The sequence below is a fragment of the Amblyomma mixtum genome, chromosome 10, assembly GCF_055824585.1.
Source record: "Amblyomma mixtum isolate Tamu chromosome 10, ASM5582458v1, whole genome shotgun sequence".
In the NCBI taxonomy this organism is placed as follows: domain Eukaryota; kingdom Metazoa; phylum Arthropoda; class Arachnida; order Ixodida; family Ixodidae; genus Amblyomma; species Amblyomma mixtum.
In genome coordinates this window covers 18307812-18328607 of record NC_143021.1, presented here as the reverse complement: position 1 = coordinate 18328607, position 20796 = coordinate 18307812, and the positions used below count along the sequence as shown (strand labels likewise).

The window sequence follows — 20796 nt, the reverse complement described above, 5'->3', positions numbered from 1 at the left end:
CGTGTACTGTGCGATGTCAGTGCACGTTAAAGAACCCCAGGTGGTCGAACTTTCCGGAGCCCTTCACTTCCCTCATAGCCTGAGTCGCTTTGGGACGTAAAACCTTAATAAACCAAACCAAACTAAGGTAGATATCAACAGCAGAAAGATACTATAGATAAACCTTTACCCCTTAGATCCCTCTGACATGCGTGCGGAAAAAGCAGCTGAAATTGGTAGCGGCCGTGCTTACAATCTTGTGCATGAAATGTGTTTAATGGGAACAAGAGCAAGCTCAGTGCAAGGATGCCGAACACGTACTGGTGATCGAAAACACGCGCTCCATCGGGACAACCTTCAGTCTGCAGCTCGCCTATGCAGTTACTACTGCACTGAGTCAAAACAATAGATCTGCATTCTGATGCCTACAATTGTCATTGATGATAGCGCATGTAAAAGGCCACAAGAAACGACACGACAGCGCAGAAATCTGCTTAGAAGTTCCCATTTCCAGTCCGTACACTACCTGGTCGACTACCCTCGGATGTCACGTTGGCGAGTAACTGCACGCAAGATAACCGCAGTACTGTCTGGAATAGGGAAAATGTGAGTAGTGACGCACGGCACACACCCTCATACGAGAGGTGATGGAACACAACAACGGCAGAAGCGAACACGTAAACATGCGTTCCACGCGCGGCACCGGCGCAACCCGCCGTCCCTCGGTCCGCGTGCGCCGACAGATGGCGACTGGTGTCGAGAGTAGGAGCGCGCCCGCAGCCTGCGTGCGAGGGTAAAAAAATCTGGTCTATACATGATTTTAGTTCCGATACATGGGCGCCGCCATTTTTCCCGGCCCTAGCGCCGTCTAGTGCCGACGCCATTTTGGACTGATAAACGCTGCCGTCGCTCTACCGTCGCTGCAGGTGTGTGAGATACTCGCGGAGCAACGAATTGCTTACTCATCGATATCAGCTCGCTGCACGCCTTTGGAGAATTCATTGATTGCATCTGCGTGGGTGATATGGCGCTAGCGACCGCAAGCGCCCGCAGCAATCGACAAGGAGCCGACGATCAGGCATCGACGGAGCCAACAATCAGCATCGGTAAGTGTTGTGCTCCCAGTTCACGTGTGTAGTTTTTGTAGCCGGTTTTCTTAATAGTAAATATGACACGCCGTACGCTGAGTACGAAAGTGGCAAATACGATCAAAGAGCTCGGGTTCAGAAACCGAAAACATCATTTAAAATGGACTAAATTCGTTCGTAAACTGACGCTCGAGCGACTACAGCGAGCAACGTGAGCGAGCCGAAACTGCTGCCACTCATTGCTATGTCGGCGTTTGCTGTTGTACGCGCGTTGAAACGGATGAAATTCAGCCGCTTCTGCTGCTTGCGTCTTGAGTGCTCCCGCTACGAGCCAATTTATTGAGAGTAGGTCGCCGCGGTGGCTTGGCGTAACGCTATGGTGCTCGGATGCAGACCTGAAAGACTCGGACTCGATCCCGGCCGCGGCGGTCGAATTTCGATGGATGCGAAATTCTAGAGGCTCGTGTACTGTGTGATGTCAGTGCACGTTATAGAACCCCAGGTGGTCGAAGTTTCCGGAGCCCTTCACTACGGCGTCGCTCATAGCCCGAGTCGTTTTGAGACGTTAATTTTATTGAAAACTACTTGCCTCCTCAGCTACTGCGCCGTTGCCAGCACCAATCGTTTGAAGACCAATGGAGTTTGAATTAACTAAAATCAGAGGTTGATTGATACGCCAAAGGTATATTATTACAACGTAAAAAGGAAACCAAGCTGCTGAGTCAGTGTTGCGCTTTAGAATCTAAGGCAGAGGCACTGCTGAAGTCGTCGTAACATTTGCTATGTGTAGTGTGCGCATTGTAGCTGATCAAGCTGTTTATGTTGCATTTGATGTGCCGAAAACGAAATCATGTATACCATGTATGGCAAACAGCAGGGCTAGTTGCTAGTTGTTGCATGTGCTGGATGTGAAGGGCCCTGAAGAAACAAGCCAGAAGACTCATAGCTTTCATGCATGCCGTACTGTGCATATTTTCCTATTTTTATGTTCTGTTTATGTCCCTTTTTATTGCAACAAACTGCGGGAAAAAATATAATGACCAAAGAAACGATGACACAGAGTGGACAAATGCTGGCCTGTGTCGTCGTTTCTTCGGTGTTTTTTTTCTCGCTCTTTGATGAAATGGATTTTTAATAAGTCACCCTACTATTACTCCTTTTTCTTTCAGATGGCGGCACCTACGTGCACCCCATGCTGATGACTCAGTGGATGGACGACATGAAGCTCTGGCCAGATTTGTCAAGTGCACATATTGTGTGTTACTTACTGAAGACAAAAGCTTGTGGCCTCAAGCAAGCTGAAGCATACAAGAGCCTAGACTCTTACAATTATGTGCAGAGTGGCTGGGTAGGCCAAGTATTGTGCCACAAGATGAACCAGGATATCGTGTGTCTCAAGGCAGAGGTGCGGCCCTCTCAGGCCATTAACAAGAGACCGTGGAAAGCTTGGGCCTGCATCATGAAAAGCGGACAAGTGCTGACTGCTGGCTGCAACTGCATGGCAGGCAAGGCACGTGTATGCAGCCATGTGGGTGCACTTCTATGGAAGGCGGAGATTGCTGTACAGCGCGGCCTGACAGGGAACTCATGCGCAGATGAGGCGGCAGCCTGGAACAGAGGCACAAAAAGGAATGGGAGCCTGCCCTCATTGATGACATTGCGTTCAAGCTTCAATGCACTGCCGAGCATCTTGACAGCACAAAAAAGCCAAGACCAACACGCAAAATAAAACATTTTGGCAACAGAGAGGATGTCTTAGAGTATGTAAGCAAGTTTCCTTTCCGGGACCTGTTCAACATACCTGGTAGGTACCCAGGTGGAGAATTCTGCTGAGCTGGCCCATTGTCGCCTCAAAAAACTGAAATGTTAGCTTGTGTTAATAGAATTGCATGCTGATACCCACTGACTCAACTTGATGTGAAGTATTGTTCAGTACGGAATTACACGTGAAAATAACATCTTGAATACATAATCAAGCAATTTAGATGTCCAGGTAACCTAGTTTTATTGTGTCATGCAGGCACCCTCCTTGAAGCTACATTACATGCTACAAGGAGGAAGATGGAGGACCAGCGGGCCACCCAGACAAATGGAGACACCCTGTCTCAGGAGATTGAACGTCCAGCAGAAAAGGTAAAACAACAGTAATTTACAGGCTTTTACATGAGCTGTATCTGGCCCATGTGGGAAAAAGGATGTGAGGGTAATTCAGCTTAGTTTTAGCTGTCAAAAAAGTAGGGGCATAACAATACTGAAAAAGAGTTGTCAAGTGCATTATTGCCAATAGTTCGAGAGAGTTACAGTGCACAGGTAAGCTTGCTTCATATTTTGCGGTATGGTGATTAACAAGTTGACTCAGTCATGCTAAATGACTAGCTGCAAAGTAGTTGCCAATACTGCAGTGGCTGCAGAAAGTTTGTAGCTTTTCTGAACATTGCCTGTGTTTCTTGCTGGAAAGTTACAAAACATGCTACAGGTGGTTAGCAGCAGCACGAAATGTAGCAACCACTTCTGAGCCGAGTTTAGCTTAGGTGCTTCTTAGCAAAGCCACACAGGCGCTCTTTATTTTGAACAAGTGATTGGCAAGCAACCTCAGTATTTGTGTTCCTTCCTGTAATTTCTTGCACGTTTAAAACTGTTTTCTTCCCTTTCACACTGAGGTTTATTCAAGGTGATTTGTTTGTCTGTTTAGGTTGCCCCAGCATCAGCCTCTGCTGGGACTGTAGAAGATTTGCCGGAGCGCCAGGTTTCAGAATTTCAAATTACCCTGGGAAGACCTCTTTGTCACCTCAACCTGGCTGACATGATCAAAGCCGGAAAAGAAAATCAGCCGGAAGTGCTTTCAAAGCTAAAAATCACATTGGCCACCTCCTTGAATATTGAAGCAGCTACAAAAAAACAGAGAATGCACTGCCTGGTCTCTTCATCGTAAAGGCAGAATAACTGCTTCTATATTCAAGGACGTGTGCCGCTCAAAGCAGCTTAATTGTTAATCATTGCTGGCTAAAATATTCAATACTACAACAATTTACAGTCCGGCCATCCGGTAGGGCATAGAGTTTGAAGAGCTGGCAAAGGCTCGTTCACTTGCTGCCTTTAAAACACGGCACAGAAATGGCAGGCTAGATGACTGCGGCTTCATGATACTGCCGAAATATCCGTATCTTGGCTGCAGTCCAGATGGGTCATTTCATTGTGACTGCCATCCTCCAGCGCTGCTCGAGGTCAAGTGTCTGTACACACTCCGTGATGTGCAGCCAGATGATTTGGTGAGAGCAGGGCAAGCAAAGCCAGACTTTTGCTTGGATGCCACAGGCTCATTGAAGGTTACGCACAAGTACTACTACCAGGTTCAAGCACAACTGCACTTGAACCTGGTGGGCAGCACTATATGCTACCTGTACTTGCACGTAGACAAGGGAGGGATGATGATTACAGTAGAGAAGGAAGAGGCCTTTATGGACACTCACGTAAATGCCCTACAAAGTTTCTTCACAAAAATAGTGCTGCCTAGGCTGTGATTGGAGCTTGGCTAGTTATGCAGCACATGGTGATGGCAGTAGGGAATTGCCAGTCTACAAGTAAACAATTGAAGGTATCTTACATATGATGTGCCATGTATTCTCACAGCTCAAAGTTGAATGTTTTGCTTTGAATACAAGTCAGACAACTGCAATATATCTGCTGTAGTTAAGCGTTTATTCTTCACACTTCTTTTTGATTAGAGGATCTTTCAAGTTGCATAGCCCAGCACATACAAAACAATTCTGTTTATATGTTTTTTGGACTTAATCGCCAGTGAGGACCTCGAGGGACAATGCGTCTGGAGGGTGTAGATACGGCCCGCTGGTGTGGGTTTCAGGAGCAGGGAGGTGTGGATGGTACAGGGCGTAGCCGCAGGAACCTCGAGGAGCCACGAAGGAGGCATCCGTGTAAGCTACACCCTGGGTATCAAAGAGAGGGGAATGGTGCTGTGCGGCCGCATGACGACGTCCGGCTTGCAGGACGGGGGACATGTTGGTCGGGAGGGGAAGGATACGAAGATTGGGGGCGGGGGTGGGAATAGGAGAGGTAAACGGGGAGATTGGAATGGGCGAGATACCCGCTTGAGTCAATAACCAGTGACCCTGACGGGTAAGGGAAAGCCGGGCAAGCTGCGAGTCACGATGGAGACTGAGAAGAGAACGAAGAGGATGGAAGAGGCCTGTGGCAAAGAGCTTAGTGGTAGAGGTAGTGATAGGAAGGTTGAGAGCTGCCTTGTAGAGGCCCACAAGAGCAGTCTCGAGAGCGTTAAGTTGAGTCTGAGTGAAGGAAGCGTAGGGTGCAAAGTACAAGACCTTGTTGAGGGCCAGCGCGTGGGCAACTCGGCACGCGTGAGCCTCGTGGAGACCTGAGCGTCGAGTGACCACGCGCCGCAGGAGGTGAGTTACAGAGTGGCAGGTGGTGACAGCGCGGTGAAGGGATTGCACATTCTTAGCCGCATGCAAAGGGAAGCCAAGAACTTTGCACTGTGTGACGACAGGAATGGGAGAGCCAGAAAGGTGGAGAGAGACGAAGTGGTTGTGTGAGCGCTGGTAGGAGGAATGGCTGAGAAGGAGAAGCTCGGATTTCTCAGGAGCAGGAGAGAGGCCAGCGGTGGTGAGAAAGGAGTCGATGAGATCTAGGCCACGTTGCAGGGTGTCCTGTACGTGACCGGGAGATCCAGATGAACACCAGAGAGTGATGTCATCGGCGTAAAATATATGATGCAGGTCGGGAATTTCAGCTAGCTGGGAGGCGAGAGGGGCCATAGCAAGATTGAAAAGGGTAGGAGAGAGAACCGCACCTTGAGGAGTGCCTCGGGTGAGGTTGTGGGGGTCGGACAGATAGGTGTCGACTCGAAAGCGAGCGACACGTTTAGAGAGGAATGAGCGGATATAACAGTACATGCGGGAGCCACAGTCTAGGGAGGCGAGTTGGGAAAGGATGTGGTCGTGGCAAACACCGTCGAAGGCTTTGCGAACATCGACGGTCACAAGGGCGTGAATTTGAGAGGGGGTAGGTGACAGAAACGTGTGCTGGAGAACCAGAAACATGTCCTGTGCACAGACGTGGCGTCGGAAGGCGATGAGAGAATGAGGGAAGAACTCCCTCGTCTCGAGAAAATTAGAGAGGCGAGTCAGGGCCATTCGCTCAAGGGTCTTACCAACACATGATGTCAGGGAGATTGGGCGGAGGTTAGAGAGAGAGGGAGGCTTGCCCGGCTTTGGAATCATAGAAATGAGGGAGGAGGTCCAGGAGCTGGGCAGGCAGCCGCTGTCCCATGCATCATTGTAGGTTTTAAGGAGGAATTCTTTGGCGCAGTCAGGAAGGTTGCGAAGTGTGGTGTATGTAATGGCATCCTCACCGGGAGCCGAGCGTGTAGCATTAGCAGCCAGAGCCGATTCGAGCTCCCGGAGAGTGAAGGATTGGTCCAGATCGGGGTTAGGTCCACCGCAGTACACCGGGTAGGAGGGTGCCAGAGGGGGCGGGAGATAGAGAGAGGCGAGCTGATCAAAAACATCGGAGGGAGTTCCTTGAGTGAGGGCTTTAGCTAGAGTGGGAACAAGGGCAGGCTTAGTGCCAAGGAGGGATTTGAAGAGAGACCATGTGGATCGCGAGTGCAATGCAGAGTCAAGACGGTCACAAAGAGCACTCCAACGAGAGTGCTCGAGGGAGGCGCAGTGGGCGACGATCTCGGCCCGCAAAGCAGTGATCCGGGAGGAAAGTTGGGCATTGTGTGGTTGGGAGCGAAAGGAGCGTTGAAGACGTTTACGGCGACGCCATAAACGGAGAAGGTGAGGATCTGGGTCTTGGATTGGGTAACGAGAGCGAACGCGACGGCTACTGGACGTGAGCGCTGCAGAGATGCGCGACGTCCAGTCGTCGTAGGATTGAAAGGAGTCGGAGGCGAGATTAGTGCGAAAAGCATGCCAGTCAGTGTGAATAATCGGATGACAGCGAGGGATGTGGGAGAGAGACGTGGTGATATGGATGAGAAAGTGGTCACTTAGAAGAGTTTCGGCTGTCACCTGCCAGTGAAAGGAAAGTGAACCCCGAGAGAAAGTGAGGTCGGGTGTCGTAGGGCGTTGTGAGGCAGTGCCCGCTCGAGTAGGAGAGCCAGGAGTATTAAGAAGGGTGAGGTGGCGTTCCTGGGCCAGACAATGGAGGAGGCGGCCGGGTTTGAGGGTTTGTGGGTAGCCCCAGAGTGTGTGAGGGGCATTAAAGTCACCACCAAAGAGGAGATGGGAGGTAGAAGAAAGAGAGTGAAGGAATTTGCCCAGAGCAGAGAATAAAGAGGAAGTGACAGGGGGGTTGTAAAAAGACAAAAGGACGAGTGAGATGCGGGAAGAAGGGTGGTAATAAACCACACCAACTAAATATTTAAGGAGGGTGGAGGGGATGTCAATTTGCTCTACGAGCACGTCACTGCGTACATAAATAGACGCAAGTGGTGTGGCCGTAGTGGCATGGTAGGCGCGGTAGCCTGGGACATTGCGGGCCGTCCGGGTCTCCTGGAGAAGGAGAAAATGAGGTAGGGAGGGGCGGGTGAGTAGATACTGGTGGAGGGGGGTCTTATTGTGACAAAGATTTCGGCAGTTCCACTGCACAATCTCGAGGTCCTCGCCAAACGCCATTATGATAGAGGAGAGGAACGCGATGGTACGCGTTCCTTCTTTTTTGCCGGGGGCAGTGACTCATGGACGGATTGAAGCATAGATGCAAAGGATTCCAATTGCTTTGATTGTGCTTGGAGGGTGGTAAGGATCTGGAGAACCGAAGTTTCCAGCTGAACCAAGCGAGTGTGATGTGCCTGTGTGGTGGTTTCTACAAGGTCAGCCAAAGGGGCGACCTGGGCGCTGGAGGAAGGAGTGGTGAACGTGGCAAGGTGCTCATTTAGCTTGCTAAGCTGGGAGGTAAGAGAGGAGGTGGTTGTCTGGAGGGTTTGAGTCAAGGCATGTATCTGCTGTTGTAGATCGTGGGAAATGCGCTGCTGCTCTCGCTGCTGGCGTTCCAGCATTGCGAGCCGGAGGTCGAAGGAGCGGTTCTCGTCAGTCAAAGATGGAGAGGGTGGTGTAGTGGAAGAGAGGGACGCTGGCACCGAGGATCCTTTAACTATGGCGGCATAGGAGCCTGGTGGTGACGTGATCGGAGATGATGGAGATTCATGATTAGAGGAGGAGGAGGAGGAGGAGGAGGAGGGGGGAGGGTTGGTGGGTTGAGTGGCCCGGCGCAAAGCTAGGCGTCGGAGGTATGCAGCTTTAGCACACTCGCGTTGCTTAGCAAGGATGAAGGGGCAAGTGGGGTCGAGGGAGGGGTGGGTGTTCACCTGGCAATGAACGCACCAGGGCTGGGCACACACATGAGCGGAAGGGTCAGCGGGTAGAGGAGCAGCACAGCGACGGCACTTGGCCGGAACGCTGTGCTGGGGGCACTGGTGGGCGCGATGGCCTAGAGTGAGACAACGGGTGCAAGTGGGAGGCTTAGGTTTATGAGGACGGCACCGGAAGGCAACGCGTTTGAAATAAACAAAGTGGGGGATGACGGTGCCAGCGAACGTTATGAGCACTGATTGAGTGGATCCCATCATGCGAGCAGCGAGAATATCTGTTTTGAAAGATTCCAGGTCATGCATGAGGTCATCAGGAGTGAAGTGGCCCCCGACGTTATGGATGACGCCGAGGCATGAGATGGGAGGATGGGGGGTGTAAGTTTTGATGGTGACAGGCTTACCATGAATCTGAAGATGCGTGACAGAGAGTAGGAGGTGGGCGGTGAGAGGAGAATGAGTCTTTAGAAACACAAGGCTTTGGGCTGGCTTGGCCTGAAGGGTGATGTCGGCACTGGTCTTCGAGGAAAGTTGAGCAGCGGAGGCGACTGCGGCGAGTACGTCGTAGAGAGGTAGCTTGGGGGTGAGGGTTCCAGGGGGAAGCTGGATGGCAACTGTGATGAGCTCGGCGCGGGGTCGGGCTGCGGTGGCAGGCTTACGGTTTGCACCGATGGTGGTCCAGCCGATTTCCTGGGAAGGAGTGTCGTCTGCCGGGGACGTCGTAAGGTCCATGTCTGAGTCCTCAGCCGGAGTCTCAGTGTGCGACGCGGGTGTCGGGCTTGAGGTCTTGGTGTCAGTGGCACCTTTGGCTGGAGTAGGTGCAGCGGCTCCAGCGGCGGCGACGAACGCAGCCGGCTGCGACGCGTCTATGGCCCCGAAGCCCTTGGCGTCCCTTGTAGCGTGGAGTTGGCTAGGTGTGGACGCTGCGCCGCCGACGAACGCTGCCGGCTGCGCCGCGGCCGTCGATCCGGTGCTCCCAGCGTCGCTCAAGGCGTGCAGTGCGGCAGGAATGTGATCGGTTGCGTGGGCGGCGTTGAACGTACCCGTTTGAGAGACGGCTGTCGACGTGGTTGGAACAGGACCCGCGGTGGCGGCATCGGTGGGTCTGGGCTGCAGGGGCTTGGTCAGACGCTGCATTGCGGCGGTGGAGGCGCGGCGCGTTAGGTTTAGCGAGGCGCCGCGCCGCTTCACAGTTTTGGAGACGCTTGGAGGGCCAGTTCGGCAGCGGGCCGTGATGCCGATGGTTTTCACGTGCTCCGGGAGCCTTCCTGAAGCGATGGAGTGTAAATCCAGGGGCGGGCGAGGCCCTGGACCAGGCCAGGGGCAGGTTAAAGCAGAGCGCGGTAGGCAGCCAGCTAACCAGGGCGGCGCCACCTAGCGGAATCCCCTCCAGTCATTTTCCCTCCTTCCCTCTCTCCAAGAGTACACAGTCTATTCGGACTCACAAGCCGCTATACACCACATACAGAAATGCACCCTGACCCCTTCTCTCCAACAGGAGGTCGAACGAGCGGTCTCCGCACTGCAGCCTTCCATCGTTTTCCTCCGCTGGGTCCCTGGGCATTCAGGGATTGACGGCAATGAGCTGGCCCATCAGCTCGCCCGCGACACACTTTTCCGGGCACCGTTGATCCCCTGGCCCAAGCCCTCGGAGGACGGTGGGAGACTCACCCTTCGCCGCACCATAAAAGAGGTCTACCTTGAGCTCCGCCTCGACAAACGCCTTTACCCTCCCCCTCATCCATCGCTCACGGTGCCGGAGTCTCGCCTTCTTCGGCACATTCAGATGAATGCAGTTATCACCCCGTCCCGCCTCTTCCTCTATCGCTATCGATCGGACCCTTCCTGTCCCAACTGCCCCTGTATCTATGCGGACCTGGCCCATTGCCTATTCTATTGCCCGGCTGCTCAGCAGTCGGGTTCCTTCCCCCCACCCTCTCTATCCATCACCACCTGGCTCGACTGGCTTGGCGCTGAAGGGGAAGAAGAACAGCGGCTTCTGGTCGCCCAGGCGGTCGAAATGCTCGGCCTGTAAATTATGGTTGATTAAAAGTCTTTTACTACTACTAATCGCCAGTGCGTGCTTGAAGATCCTATAAGTCTTTATACGATTTATCGCCCTTTCAACATGTATTCGGACTGATGCGATTCTCTTAGTCATTGTGACATCTTCTTCTGACAGTTGAGTCTTTGCTAAAAGTGAAAAGAATGCTTTTGAGTACTCTAGAACAAGAACAGCCATGCTGTACTGTAGTGAAAAACGCTCACCTCTGGTGAAGGCTGGTGTATTCATATTTATGTCTTGTGCTGCCAGGTGAGGTTCTAGCTTGAAGCCTCTGTCTGCCAGAATGTTATCACCAGGAAGAAGGTAGTCCTCTATGCCGCATGTTCTAACGATGTATTTGGCCGAGGCCCTGCCACCATACACATCGGACACGTACATTATTAGTCCGTTGGGAGCTATCACTCAAGAAATTTTACAGTATTTGACCTCTTGTAAAGACTGTAGCTTTGTGCTCTTGCGAGAAGCTTTTTAGGTGTTTGCAATTGAGCCTCAGTGCAATCGAAGATGCACATTGTTCGACCGTGGCCACTCGTCACGAAGCTTTGCGGCATGCTGTCATACACAGCTGTCCGTGGCAACCAAACGACAACGTCCTCCATTATTTTTTCCAGGTTGCAAAGCATATTTGCAAATATTTTAGATACGCTTGCTACTGATACCTCGAACCTTCTTGCAAGGTCTGCAGAGAGGAGGCCGAGTCTGAGCCTCATTAGAGTCAGGAGCAGTTGTTCTTCGAGGCTTAAAACCCTTGATACTTTTGCTTCCATTTCTTTTAGCTTCGAAACGAGGCTGCTAAAAACTTGAACAGGGATCCCTGTGTAAAAAAGGATGTCTTGTGGCGTGAGGTATTGGGAGTGAGTAAATCGCAATGCAGGAGAAGTGTTTGAGTGATGTGTGACTGCGTATGTGTGATCTGTTGGTGTCTGCTCCCACTGTGTGTAGCTGTCCTTTGTCTCGACCTGCAATGAAAAACATTAAGTCAAAATCACATTCTCCAAGCCATTTTTCCAAAAAAGCAGTACCTTCTTTCTATGGGGAATTAACATAGCATTTTCTTGGTCAACTACCTGTTTTCAGAGAAGAAAAATAATAAAATACAGTGTGATGCCTCCTGAATGCGGGGAAGTTCAATAAATATACGTGCATGCACACTTACGTCATCTTCATATGAAGGCAGCATGCCAGCAGAAGCATCATCAACCTTTTATGGGAGAAAAGCAACAGTGAGCTTCCTTTTATCTGCTAGCAGCTAAGAAAAAAATGTGAGCTTACATTCAGTTCACTGCTTAGAAGTGTGCCGCTCGAAACATTTTGATGAAAAGGAAGAACCTCCTAAGCAAAAAGCAAAACAGTGAATCCAGGCTTCTAATTTGCAGTATGCTGGCAGGCCCGGTGTTTGTAAGGACACTTACATCCAATGGAATTTCTAACAGGCAGGCCAAGGCTGGCATTTTCAGTGCATAACGCAGCAACCTGTCAGCCAAGATAAACAAAACTTGACAGTAGGCTTAGCTTAAGGCTTTCATCAGTGCATACTTACGTGTGGCTCACTGTTCGTACAGACAGTACTCGAGGCACTTAGTGTTTCAGTCACCTGGGAAGAAATAACACACAACTTGACAAACTTTTAAAGGCATATGATCACACACATTTCCATTGCAGATAAAAGCAGGACTGCAAGAATCTTCCATGCAAAATTCAGCCTGCCGAAACACGTACAACGCAGTTTTGAGCTTGACTAGACACTGTAGTGTATCAAGGTTATTGAGCAGCATGCATGCTTACGTTTTGTTCAGATAATGAGTCCAAATGTGCTGCAGTGTCCTCGCTGTTGGAGGACGTCTGTAAAAGGGCAATGCAACAAGAGTGAGATAGCATAATATTGCGGCGGTGGGCTCTCGTGGCGCGCTGTTCTGTTCTGTGTCGTGGAAGCTGGCTCGATAATTAAAAGAAGGCTCCCGGTCTTGGGTTCTTTCTGACGTCTACCTTCACGGCTCCTCTGGTCGTGACACTGGTGGAGGTGCGGCCGATGCTCCCTACTCCTGAGGACGACTCGACGCGTCCGCCTCTTGTGACCACCCCTGTCCATCGTGCCAGCCGGAGGATCCGCGGCCTGTCCCCCGAGGCCCTTCCTATTGTCAGCGCGCCTTCAACTACCACTCCACTCATGGCGACGTCACTGCCCGCCCTGCCTACGACTGTCCCTGCAGCCAGCCCCACCTATCTCACCCTTCAGACTCCACGCACGCCTAAGCCCTTTCACGGCGACCTGTTTGAAGATGCCGAAGACTGGTTGGCTCACTACGAACGGGTCGCGACCTTTAACTGCTGGGACGACGCTACAAAGCTGCGTAACGTTTACTTCAGCCTTGAAGACTCTGCACGAACGTGGTTCGAAAACCATGAGAATACTTTCTCTACGTGGCCGGACTTTCGACGTCAGCTCCTGAGTACGTACGCTAACAGCGACCGCCGGGAGAGCGCAGAGCGTGCACTGTCCTCTCGAATTCAGCTTCCCAATGAGGGTGTTGCCATGTACGTCGAGGATGTGAAGCGTCTTTGCCATCGCGCCGATCCGGCCATGCCTGAAGAAAAAAAGCTGCGGCACCTGATGCGCGGCGTAAAAGACCAGCTCTTTTCCGGCCTCGTGCGGAACCCGCCCAACACCGTCGCGGAGTTCCTGGCCGACGCCGTGCATATGGAGAAATTGCTGCAGCAAAGATCCCATCAGTACGACCGGCAACTGCGCCAAACGTCGACTCTATCAACGTTGGACCGGTTCGACCATGATCCCAGGACGAACCCGGACTCCCTTCGCGAACTCATCCGTTCCGTGGTCCGCGAGGAGCTGCAGCACCTTCAAGCCACATTTGCCCCTCGCGTCGATTCCGTCACCAGTGTCATCCGCGAGGAAGTCCGACAGGCACTCAGGGCACAAGACGCTGCAGCTGTGCCGGCGCCGCAACCGACCCCATACGATCCCGCGCCGTACCCGACTCCTGTCCAGCCAGTCACGTACGCGGACGTCGTGCGCCGCGCGGCCCCATCTCCTGGGCCTTCGCCTTACACCGCACCATTGGTCGCGGTGCACTCTGCCCAGCCGACTCCTTACTAGGCGGATCGGCGCCAGGCACCGCGGAAGACTGACCTCTGGCGCACTCCGGATCAACGCCCGCTCTGCTACCACTGTGGTGAGGCCGGCCATCTCTACCGGCGGTGCCCCTATCGCGAAATGGGACTACGCGGTTTTTCTGTCGACAGCCCCCGTCCACGCCCTGGAGAGCGCCCTCAAGACATCGCCGAGTATGTCACCCGCCAGCGTAGTTCACCATCTCCTCCGCGCCGCGAGTCGCGATCGCCCTCTCCACGCCGGTCTTCGCCCTCTGGGTCCCGTTTCGCCTCAGGACAACGTGGTTCCTCGAGCCCTCGTCGGGAAAACTAGCTCCGGCGGCCTTTGGAGGCGAGGCCGCCGAACGCCGTTCCGACGCAAAGCTTCCACCGCCGCAGCAACTGAATCGCCCCGACGTCGCACGCCGCATCGCTGCAGTTTTCCCCGACGCGCCTTTCGTATCGCCGCGATGCCGCAACCCCAATCGCCGACCCGCTTCCGCCGCCGCACCGACCCAATCGCCCCGACGCCGAACGCCGCATCGCCGAAGAGTTTCCCCCAACGCGCCGCTTGAATCGCTCCAACAGCGCAACCCCAGTCGCCGACCAGGTTCCGCCGCCGCACCGACTGAATCCTCCACAACAGCCATCGACGGGCCGTGCTGAAGGCAGGGTCTCCTTGGATATCCCTGTTCTCGTCGACACAAAGGAGGTCAGCGCGTTGGTTGATACGGGCGCAGATTACTCTATCCTTAGCGGACGGCTTGCGACGGCCCTGAAAAAAGTGACGACACCCTGGGACGGTCCCGACATACGCACGGCAGGCGGACATCTTGTCGCACGACTCGGCATGTGTGCGGCCCGGGTTACGGTTCGAGGCTGCACATTCGTTGCCACTTTTCTCGTTCTCCGCGAATGTTCTCGCGATGTCATCCTTGGCATCGACTTTCTTCGCGAGCACGGTGCGATCATAGACCTCCCGAACCGCTTGGTGACGTTTTCTACCGCAATGGCCACAGAAGAACCTGCGCACCAGGGTTCTCGGTTCGCCCTGCGAGTCGCCGACGATAACGTTACGGTGCCACCACGTGCCAGCATTCTCTCACGAGAGTTACCTGCGACGAGCCACATAGGGCACTCCGGGTTATCGAGCCTAATGTCTCCCTCGTACTCACTAAGGGGGTTGCGGTGGCACGGGGCCTTGGATCCTTTCATGACGGTTGTACAGAGGTCCTTGTCACCAACTTCTGCAATGAACATCGACATCTGTTCCGTGGCACAGCCATCGCTTACGTTGACCATGTTCAGGAAGTGGCCGAATGCTTTGCTTGTGCGGAGGACACACCTGGAGCTGACGCCGAAGCGGTCACCAGCGTAGACATAAATCCTGGCCTTCCACCCACTGAAAAGAGGCAACTCCAGGACCTCTTGCGGGAGTTTGGTGCGTGTTTCACGTCGTCGTCCAAAGTGCGCCAAACGTCGATAGTTAAACACCGCATTATCACGCATGAAGGAGCCCGACCCATCCATCAGCAGCCCTATCGTGTGTCCCCTCGTGAGCGAGATGCTATTCAAACACAGGTCGAAGAGATGCTCACAGACGGCGTCATCCAACCGTCAAGCAGTCCGTGGTCGTCTCCTGTCGTCCTCGTGAAAAAGAAAGACGGGACACTACGGTTCTGCGTCGACTACAGGAAGCTGAACAGTGTGACCAAGAAAGACGTGTACCCACTCCCGCGTATCGACGACTCCCTCGACCGACTTCGTCAAGCCAAGTACTTCTCTTCGGTCGACCTCAGAAGTGGTTATTGGCAGATAGAAGTTGATGAGAGGGACCGTGAGAAAACCGCCTTCATTACACCGGACGGGCTGTACGAATTTCGCGTCCTCCCATTCGGGCTCTGCTGTGCTCCTGCCACGTTCCAAAGAATGATGGACACCGTTCTCACCGGTTTGAAGTGGCAGACCTGTTTTGTTTATCTTGACGATGTCATCATTTTTTCCGCAACGTTCACGGAACATCTGCACCACCTCAGGACTCCTCAAAGCCGTTCGATCCGCCAACCTCTCCCTCAAACCAGAAAAATGCCACTTTGGGTTCACCGAATTGAAGTTCCTCGGGCACGTCATTAGTGCTGACGGAATCCGCGCTGACCCAGAGAAGCTTGCTGCCGTTGCTGCCTTTCCGGTCCCCTCCCACAAAAAAGCAGTCCGTCGTTTTCTAGGCCTGTGCTCCTATTATCGCCGCTTCATTAGAAACTTCGCCCAGCTCGCCAGCCCTCTGACGCTCCTAACCCGTGATGACACATCATTTTCCTGGGGCAACGAACAACAGTCTGCCTTCGACGAGTTACGACGCCTACTCCAATCACCGCCCATCCTGGCACATTTCGACGAAGATGCCGATACGGAGGTGCACACGGATGCGAGCAACGTCGGTCTTGGCGCCGTTCTAGTTCAGCGGCAAAACGGTGTCGACAAAGTAATTGCCTACGCCAGCCGCGCACTGTCGCGTGCTGAGTTGAACTACTCTACCACGGAAAAAGAATGTTTAGCGGTAGTCTGGGCCGCCGCCAAGTTCCGCCCATACCTCTATGGCAGACCGTTTCGTATCGTCACCGACCACCACTCGCTGTGCTGGCTGAAAAATTTAAAGGACCCTTGCGGCCGCTTAGCACGTTGGGCATTACGCCTGCAGGAATTCGATTTCACCGTCACCTACAAGTCAGGCCGGAAACACACCGACGCTGATACCTTGTCACGCGCTCCCGTCGAACCTCCTCCGCAAGACACCACCGACGATGATAGCTTCCTTGGAGCGGTCAGCACATCTGAGCTCGTTTCCAGACAGCGTGCCGACGCCGAGCTCCGTCTGCTCATCGAACATCTCGAAGGTGGGTGCCCTGAAATCCCACGAAACCTAGCTCGTGGACTATCGTCGTTCTGCCTGCGGAGAGGGGTGCTTTATAAAAAGAACTCTACTTCAAGTCCGACAACTTACCTGCTCGTCATACCGTCTGATCTGCGGGATGAAGTCCTCCTTGCCTGCCATGATGAACCGACTTCCGGCCACCTTGGAGTTACCCGCACCTTATCCCGAATCCGGCAGAACTATTACTGGCCCAACCTAACTTCAAGTGTCAAGCATTATGTCCGGACATGCCGGCAATGCCAGCGGCGAAAAAAACCCGCGCTCAAGCCTCCTGGACTGCTTCAGTGCATCGAGCCGCCAGAAATACCATTCGACAAAGTCGGCATGGACCTCCTGGGGCCATTTCCTCTCTCGTCTTCCGGCCACAAGTGGATCGTAGTCGCCACAGACTACTTGACCCGCTACGCTGAAACGAAGGCCCTTGCGCGAGGTACTGCCGCCGAAGTTGCCCACTTCTTTATGCACGACATCGTGCTTAGACACGGCGCCCCATCGGCCATCATTACTGACCGCGGCAAGGCGTTTACAGCCCGACTCCTACGTGACATCTTAGCGCTTAGCCATACTGCTCACCGACCAACAACAGCGTATCATCCCCAAACCAATGGTCTAACGGAACGGCTCAACAAAACATTGGCGGACATGATCTCGATGTACGTCGACGTTGAACACAAAACCTGGGATGAGGTCTTGCCGTACGTCACCTTCGCATATAATACCGCGACGCAGGAAACCACCCAGTTCACCCCGTTCCGTCTCGTGTATGGCAGAGAGGTCCGCATGATGCTAGACGCCATGCTGCCGTACGGCGACGCAGAGCTTCCCCCTGAAGCTGGCCACTTCGTGGAGCAAGCAGAGCAGGCCCGTCAGCTGGCCCGCTTGCACATCAAGGACCAGCAATCCGCCGATGCCCGATACTATAACCTTCGGCACAGGGACGTGCACTACGAACCGGGCGACCACGTGTGGGTGTGGACACCAGTGCGCCGCAAGGGATTGTGCGAAAAGCTTTTAAATAGGTATTTTGGCCCGTACAGAGTCCTGCGCCGCCTGAACAGCGTCAACTACGAAGTTGTCCCCCATGGAACTGTGGTCGCCGGCCCTCAGCGTCAACGGCCTGAAATCGTGCATGTAGTGCGCTTAAAGCCGTACTTTTCGCGTGACTGAGCGCTGTGTTCACGCTGTTTCGTACCTTTTCCCCTTACCCCACGTGTGTACTTGACTCTCCCTGCATGTCATCTAGCGCGCACTGTATAGTTCACCTCACCCCCAGTCTTTTCATTGTTCCTCCTCCCCTCACTGTACATACCCCATTCCACATCGAGACGATGTTTGCTTTCGCGGGGGGAAATAATGCCACGCGCCTAACGCGCCGCGCGGCCTCCGCGCTGAGTCGAAGACGACGACGAAGCGGCGGTGGGCTCTCGTGGCGCGCTGTTCTGTTCTGTGTCGTGGAAGCTGGCTCGATAATTAAAAGAAGGCTCCCGGTCTTGGGTTCTTTCTGACGTCTACCTTCACGGCTCCTCTGGTCGTGACAATATGGTTGCATGTGAATACAACAAGCACACCCTGCACTTGCACATACATTACTACTGGAGGCCATGCCGGATGTCAGGTGCTCAGTGCCAGTAGCTTCCTGAAAATAAAAATTGGATATGAGGGAAAGATAGGCACAGTAACTACATTAATCTTGGTTGGCACCTGCACCGTGCTGAGAAAGGAGTGAAAGAAGGGAGAGAGGAACCGCTTGCTAACTTACAAAAGGCAAGAACAATGAGCTTGCTTTATGAGCATGTAGCATGCCAGCAAGCTAGAATGCAGTACACGTATGTAAAAATCACCAAAATTAGGATGTTAATGCTTGCGTGGAAAGAGCGGGAGGCTTTGGTGTGATTTATGTGACCAAGCTTTATTAACTGAAGATATTTATCTAGGTAACACAGCCTAATTTGCAACAAGGATATCTGTCCTATCTTTTTCGCCATGTTTTGCACTCTAGATACAGTTCTTTACAGGGCCGTTGCAGTGGCTGAGTAGTTATGGTGCTCGGATACTGACCCGAAAGACTTTGGTTCAATCCTGGCCTCGGAGGTCGCATTTCGATGGAGGCGAAATGCTGGAGGTGTGTGTACTGTGCGATGCTGGCGTACAATAAATAACCACAGGTGGTCTAATTTATCCAGAGAACTCCGCTATAGCGTCCCTCATAGCCTGAGCCGTTTTGCAACACTAAACACCATAAAACCAAACAATTTTTACATTATGTGGAGGCGTTTGCTGCGCTGTGTCGCATGCTTTATTTTGAGCATCACTGCTCATGTGTTGTTTCTGAAATGGAAATAAAGCTCATTTGAGTCACAATGTTTTCATCTACATGCTTCATATGCTGACCTTCCGTTTCGCTGCTGGCGGATTTCCATCATCGTGCATTAGACGCCTGCGTCCGTGGATCACCTAAAAACACATGAAAACATTGTCATAAGCGATCCATAAAAGGCAAGCTTTCAGTCAACAGGCATTGACAAAGTCAAGCAGTCACGGGCATGCATTAGTGCAAAAGCCCAAGCAATAAGAACCAAAGAAAAATTTACTGTGTACCATCAAAATACATATCCCCTATGGGATCACACAAACAGAACCAAACAATGCTGAGCCATCTACAACAATGGTACAACAGTGCAGGGGAGGGGGGGGGGGGGGCAAAATAAAGGGGCGGGAGTACATATGACAGGCGAGATGGGTTTTCTCTGAACCCGTTTGAAAACTACGGCACGGTCTCACACACTTCACTCCAAGATAAATTTGCGGGAGGGGCCTAGCACGAGCGGCATCTCGAGCCTACCCTCCCTCACAACACAGAAGTGCGTGTGCCAGAGTCGCAGGAACCGCGCCTAGCCATCTGTTTGTAGCCGGTCAGGCAGATACTGCCAGATGACGAGACGAAGGCTCTGCAAAGTTGGCGCCAAGATGCAGCTTAACAATAAATAAACTGCTGGTAATGTGATAATGTGAACGATCAGTCCCACGCTCAGACACTTCTTGATGTTGTGGAAATGGTTAGCATTTAACATGCTACTCTCTACCTCATTTGTGCATTAGCCTAAGCACCGAGAACGTCGATTTACCGCGGAAAATAGCGAAGCAATTGTGGGAGCCTAGCGCGTACCTTTCGTTCGTATCCTAGGCTGAGCATAGGCAGCGGGTTCCTTTCCGTCCGCTTCCCATCCACGAAGTGAGCCGAGCACACGCGTGAGCTCGTTGTTGGCACAAAGCTTTTCCTGTTTACCAGTGCTATCCACTGTCGAGTCAAGTCCGGGTCGGCAGGAAAACGGTGTAACATAAACATATCGCAGCCGCACTGCGACTTCGGCGTGGCATGCTGTGCGCAGACGCTGTTGGCAATTTTTTTTCGTTTACGCTTCGTATTGCCGCAGCCCACGACAGCGCAGTGCTGGCCAGATGAAGTTGGTGTTCCGTACGACATTTCACCATTCACCAGAAGACAGCAAACACGTATTTCACCACAGTAAACAAACGGACGACCGGCAGAATGTTGTTCCGCGCGCCGGATTATCAGCCCAGGGGAGGATGGCAACAGTGGGGCGTCGCGCGTACGTAGGTGTTTGAGAGTATTCTTCTCTCTCCCGTCTGCTCCCCGTAAAATGGTGTATAGCAGACGCTCCCAACGATCTCCCTTTGGCGCGCAGTAGACCGCGCGTGCGTGTTCTGCCTTGGCTTCGTTCGAAATGAGATCATGGCATGGGAGACTAAAAAATTAGTTACTCAAATAACTGCCCCCATCAGCGTTGGATTAATTTATCGAAACTTTTTGTACTGCGATCGATTTGATTGGGTGCAAGCGGTCGAGGTGGCGTGCGTGGCCGAGATTATCCTCCGAGTGTTGTTTCTCATTGTTCGCGCTTTGGCGCGCAGCGGACCGCGCGCTCGAATCAATTGCTTGCATTTTCTGGCTCCGATTCAGCCACAATGCGATCATGGTATGCGAGATTAAAAAAATTATAGGTATAATGAAACAACTGCCCCGACCTATGCTGCACTGCTTTATCGGAAATTTTTGTACTGCGATCGCTTCGGTTGCGGCGCACACGTTGGAAATAGCATGCGCGAGCTAGCTCGCCGCACAGCAGTGAACATCCTCGGAATATTGTTTTTCGACTGGCGTCTTTTTCCCAATCTTAATAATCAAAAATTAACTCCGTCAATAGGAAGTGGTACGACATAAGAATAGACGTGCGGCCTAGGCTCTATATGAATA

The 20796-nt window shown here is 52.7% G+C and overlaps 2 pseudogenes across 1 annotated transcript; one reads left to right on the top strand and one right to left on the bottom strand.

Moving 5' to 3' along the window:
* Window positions 1-911: 911 nt before the first annotated feature.
* Window positions 912-4588, top strand: LOC149325264 (uncharacterized; annotated as a pseudogene). Its single transcript, XR_016286520.1, has 4 exons — window positions 912-1085; window positions 2237-2871; window positions 3088-3200; window positions 3760-4588. The product of XR_016286520.1 is annotated as an uncharacterized LOC149325264 (transcript).
* A 267-nt stretch (window positions 4589-4855) lies between these two features.
* Window positions 4856-11454, bottom strand: LOC149325263 (uncharacterized; annotated as a pseudogene).
* Window positions 11455-20796: the final 9342 nt, after the last annotated feature.